The following is a 5,823-nucleotide window of genomic DNA, read 5'->3' on the forward strand; positions in this document are numbered from 1 at the left end:
AAAGGCTGTAGTGCTTTCCTACAGACCAGGCTGACTTACTACAGGTGAAATTTTGACAAAAAGTCCCTTACTGTATGTACAGTTGACAAATATGTTTTTTTTTAAATTACTGTAATTCACCCTAAGTATTTTTTCGTGTTCCAAAGGGTGTAGTGCTTTCCTAGTGACCACACCGACTTACTACAGGTGAAATTTTGACAATACCTCCTTTACTGTACAATTATCAAATATTTTTATGTAATAAACATTATTACATGTGTTTATTACATATGCTTATGTAATAAACTGTAATTCACCTATAGTGTTTTTTATATATATATTCCAAAGATTGTAGTGCTTTCCTAGTGACCACACTGACTTACTCCAGGTGAAATTTTGACAATACCTAATAATACTGTTTTACATAATAATATATATAATAACTGTAATTCACTAAAGGGGGTTTTGTTTGTTTAAGGTTGTAGTACATTAATAGGGGCTACATTATTATTAACAGTAGTGACTGAACCTGTATGCATTGGTGCAGCAAATCTGACAGATAACGAACAGCAAGATCATGGAGGCATTCAAGATACTGTACAGTGCACTGTTTTATTTCTATTATCTTTCTAATTGTTCCACTGAGATTATACATAAAAGTTTTAATTAATTCCTTGTGGTTAGAGTAAAATTTCAATATCACCTCTTTAAAATTTTGCTGTTGTTGATCCTCTCTTGGTTTAAGTTGTTCTTATATTATCATAAACCCTTTAACTGATTGTTTTGTCAAGTACTTTTTACTTTACTATATTTTCTTTTAGAGAAGTGACATAAAAGTTTAAGTAAAACAAATGTGTGTGTTTGAATACAATTTTTTCAAATGTTTCCAGTCAGGACTACTTTGGGTAAACAAAAATATTTAAGCAATTGAACATTTTATTCAATATTTATTCATTGCATTATGTAATTGGTTAACACACATAACTATAACTGTTAGTGGTTTGTTACATAATTAATCCTTGTCATGTTTACCAACGTGAACAGTGCCAAAGATGGTACCCAATGTATGCTGCATTGGACTATCACCAGACAAGCTACCTGAAAAAAGATGCCCAATGGTTGTGCTCACTGTGTACCTTAAACAGTGGAACATCAAAAGAATATCTGCTGAAACTTCTGCTTTATTGTCCTTGTTTCAATATGGATTACCACTGTATATCTGTATTTTGGGACTTACAGTTAAAGACCCAAGGACCAGATATGATTTATTAGGACCAGGAGTTAGAAGTGCACTCAATTTAAGACAAGAGTCAGAATTATAATAAATTAAAGGAAATTTTACTGAAGAATGTTTGCAGTTTCATCAGGCAGAAGTCAAGAATCAGAACCAGTGATCAAAAGTAGGCCGCTTCCCCTTACATTTACAAAAATCACAGCAATTATACCCTTCACCAAGGTCTAAGCTTTGTCATATATCTTATATTAAGACTCTGCCGATTACAGTAGTGGCCATTTTGAAAAGTACAGTGTTAATTTTTTTGTGCTACTCCTCATTCAAATTTTGTTCAATTTTTACAAAAATTGGCTCAGATGATCTTTGGACCAAGCCACACTGAAGTGACTGAACAGATTTTTTATTTTTGCTATCGTTCCTGATATACATTTCTCCAAATTTGACCTGTATTTGTTGCCTTATGGAAGTTAGCTTAGCATGCTAATTGGTTAGCATGCTAACCTGATGCCATTCTTTCTAATGTGGCTCTTCAGCTATCAGGATAACCATAAACTACATTAGCATTAAGCTAACTTAACTTGCTAACTTAACTAATCTGGTTAACATGCCTTTGTGTGCTCATTCTTACACTTAAGCCTCTCCTTGGCAGCTTGGTAAGACAGCGTCTTCTGAGTGGTGCAAGCTGCTAAACCACATGCCACGAGCCCTGAACCATTCCGGTTGTGGGTTTGAATCCTGTGTGGCTCATTCCCAGACCGCAAGAGGTATTGTGGTGTAAAAGTTGCTTCTGTTCCAGACATGGTGTCTATATGTGAGCGAACTCAATAAATACAGCATGCAGTAAATTTATACAAAAATTATTCATTTTGAATTGCTTCTCACTTGAACTACTGGACCTTCTTCATCTTGCCAAAGACGCAACTTCCCAGTGGCGCAATGATATGAGTGACAGGTATCTGACCCAGAGATATGGGTTCGAGCCCCGCGTGGGATGATTTAAAAACAATTGTGTGTAATGTTGTGTCATGTCGATTCCTTTATTATTCAACGTTGTATTAATCTTTCTTCCTTTTGGATTAATATATATATCTTCTTCATTATATGTTCATTCTCATCTGAACTTCTGTTCATTATGAGTTCATTTTCACCTATACTTCTAAACCAGCTCTTTTTTCTTCAATTTCTGCTGTTTTTACTATTACTGCTCTTACTGCTGCTTCAGGGGCTTGGCCCCGTATCGCTGCTTGCAGCTATATTTCCACTTGTTCCTTAACATGTAACCAAGAATACTAACACACACAGACACAGTTTCTTCAAGATTGGATTTGGTGAGGAGGAGAGTCTTCTCAAAACATTAATATAACATGTCATTTATCTCAAGGAGAGGATACTTTAAATCTAACTGTAAAGTAAAGACTTTAACTAAGAAATGGTCTCTCAGCTATAGGTTTCAATGACTCCTGAGACCATTGCTATCAGGGTAGCCTAGAAAAGCAGATGGATGTAGTGACACCTGTTAAAGAAGTCCATATTTCATCTCTGGAAGCCAGCCTAAATGAGCAAGCACTGTTACTGCATTCCGGGCATGGGCCAGACCCTTACGTTACACCTCAGATATCAAATACAGACTTATATTTAAATGATACATGAAATAACATTTTCGATAATCACACTGATAATTTATATAACAAAGTAAAATCTCATAAGCCTAGAGAAGTCATTCAACTCATTTGATATATAGAAGGAAAACTATTGATTAATACCTTGATTATAATCACTCATTAGATATACATTGAAGCAGCAGTGTGTTCCAGAATCCACTTCTTCAGGACTTCATAACAAAAACGTAACTTGAATAATTACAATAAGGGCGTTGCTTATTTATAACATTGAAAATATTATTAACCTAAAATATCTGCTATTTTTAATCAATGAAAGAATTGTGTTGTACAAGGAACAGCAGTTCGAATACATACTTTTACCTAATACATTTATCAAAGTTAATTGAGTAGAGCGATCACTGGGAACATACTATAACCTTTGGAACATGAAAAAAGGAGAAATTACAGTAACTTTTTAATAATAATATGTTTGTACTATACTTACAGTAAGGTATTGGCAGTATTTAACAAGTAGTAAGTCAGTCTGATCACTATGAAAGCACTACAACCTTTGGAATATCTAAAAAACACTATAGGTGAATTACTGTAATTTATTTTTAATTAATATTTGTATACTGAACGTACAGTAAGGGAGGTATTGTCAAAATTCCACCTGGAGTAAGTCAGTGTGGTCACTAGGAAAGCACTACAGCCTTTGGAACATGAAAAAATACTTTAGGGGAATTACTGTAATTTTTTCTTGAACTTATTTGTTTATTGTACGTACAGTAAAGGAGGTATTGTCAAAAATTCATGTGTAGTAACTCAGTCTGGTCACTAGGAAAGCACTACAGCCTTTGGAACAGGAAAAAATACTTTAGGTGAATTACAGTAAATTTTTTATAAACATATTTGATTATTGTACGTACAGTAAAGGAGGTATTGTCAAAATTTCACCTGTAGAAAGTCAGTCTGGTCATTAGGAAAGCACTACAGCCTTTGGAACAGGAAAAAATACTTTAGGTGAATTACTGTAATTTTTTCTTAAACGTATTTGTTTATTGTACGTACAGTAAAGGAGGTATTGTCAAAATTCCACCTGGAGTAAGTCAGTCTGGTCACTAGGAAAGCACTACAGCCTTTGGAACAGGAAAAAATACTTTAGGGGAATTACTGTAATTTTTTCTTAAACTTATTTGTTTATTGTACGTACAGTAAAAGAGGTATTGTCAAAATTCCACCTGTAGTATGTCAGTCTGATCACTAGGGAAGCACTACAGCCTTTGGAACATGAAAAAATACTTTAGGGGAATTACTGTAAGTTTTTCTTAAACTTATTTGTTTATTGTACGTACAGTAAAGGAGATATTGTCAAAATTCCACCTGTAGTAAGTCAGTGTGGTCACTAGGAAAGCACTACAGCCTTTGGAACAGGAAAAAATACTTTAGGTGAATTACTGTAATTTTTTCTTAAACTTATTTGTTTATTGTACGTACAGTAAAGGAGGTATTGTCAAAATTCCACCTGGAGTAAGTCAGTCTGCACTGTTAAAAATGTTCGTAATCTTAACAGTAAAAAACTGTAAAAAATCAACGAAAAAACAAAGTTAATTCCTTAACGGTATGTACCCTTACTATATACAGCGAAAAACTGTAATAGCTCTCACGGGACATTTCATGTAATTTTACATTAATATACTGTTAAATGTACGGATTTTGGAAGTACACTGTAAAAAAAAAACTTACCGTTGCATTTACCATACCTTACCGTAAAAAATACGGTAGCAAATGTTTACTAATTTTACAAAGTTTTACATCATCGAACTAAAAATTACGGTGAAAAACTGCCAGCTGGTTGACAGTACTTTACCGTAAAAATACGGTATAAATATTTATGTTTTACGGCATTGAACTAAAGTTTACGGTAAAAAACTGGCAGCTGGTTGAAAGCGATTTACCGTAAAAAATACGGTAGTAATATTTTAGGTTTTACGGCAGTGATCTAAATATTACGGAAAAAAACTGGCAGCTGTGGTTGCCAGTACTTTACCGTAAAAAATACGGTAGAATTTTTTTTGCTTTTACGGCACTGAACTAAAGTTTACGGTAAAAAACTAGCAGCTTGCAAGTGCTTTACCGTAAAAAATACGGTAGTAATATTTTAGGTTTTATGGCATTGAACATTGAACTGAACTTTTATATAAAAAATAAAAACCTGCCAGCTGTGGTTTCCTGTAATCTAATTATTGAGAATTACCAGAGGTTTAGACGTTGATGTTTTATTGAAAATAATAAAGTTTGAAGTTACCATTATGGAGATGAGTGTTTGCTTTAGTTGGGCTCTCTGACTTTTTAGCTTTAGATTTACTCTGACTGCCTTAACTGTGTGGTTATATAACACAAACGTTATGGCATGAAAATCAGAGAGAAAATGTGATCAGGTGATGATGAGATACTCGTCATATTGTTGCCAGATTCACTGATCTCATAAAGAGTCTTATCTCTCACTTTGAGCAAGTGATAATATTAATTATAATATTAAAAATAAATATTTAATATTATTGAGTATAATATATCTGTAAGTGAGCAACAGATAATCTGAAGAACTTTAAAAAATACATGGTGTAGAAAAAAGGTTTTGAACTACTGCTTGATTTAAACCAGCACAGACATCAAGATTCAGCGTATGAATCTCAACAACGGTGACAATCAACTAGGGCTGGGCGATTTAAATCGCGATATTGTCATGCGCATCTCGTCAGTAAAGCCGGTTCCTTGATTAGTAGTAAATCGCCTTCACCTGCTTTCAGATGGAGCGGCATTTACTACAAAGAGCCGTAGTTAACTGACAAGCTGAGCCATATCGCATTAATATCGCGGACGTATCGCCAGCGATAATTAATGCGATATGGCTCAGCTTGTCAGTTAACTACGGCTCTTTGTACACAGCAAAAACTCCAGTGTTAAATTAACACTCCTGGGAGTGTATGAGTCCACACTCAAGAGTGT

The sequence above is a fragment of the Abramis brama genome (assembly GCF_963993115.1).
Source record: "Abramis brama genome assembly, chromosome: 4".
In the NCBI taxonomy this organism is placed as follows: domain Eukaryota; kingdom Metazoa; phylum Chordata; class Actinopteri; order Cypriniformes; family Leuciscidae; genus Abramis; species Abramis brama.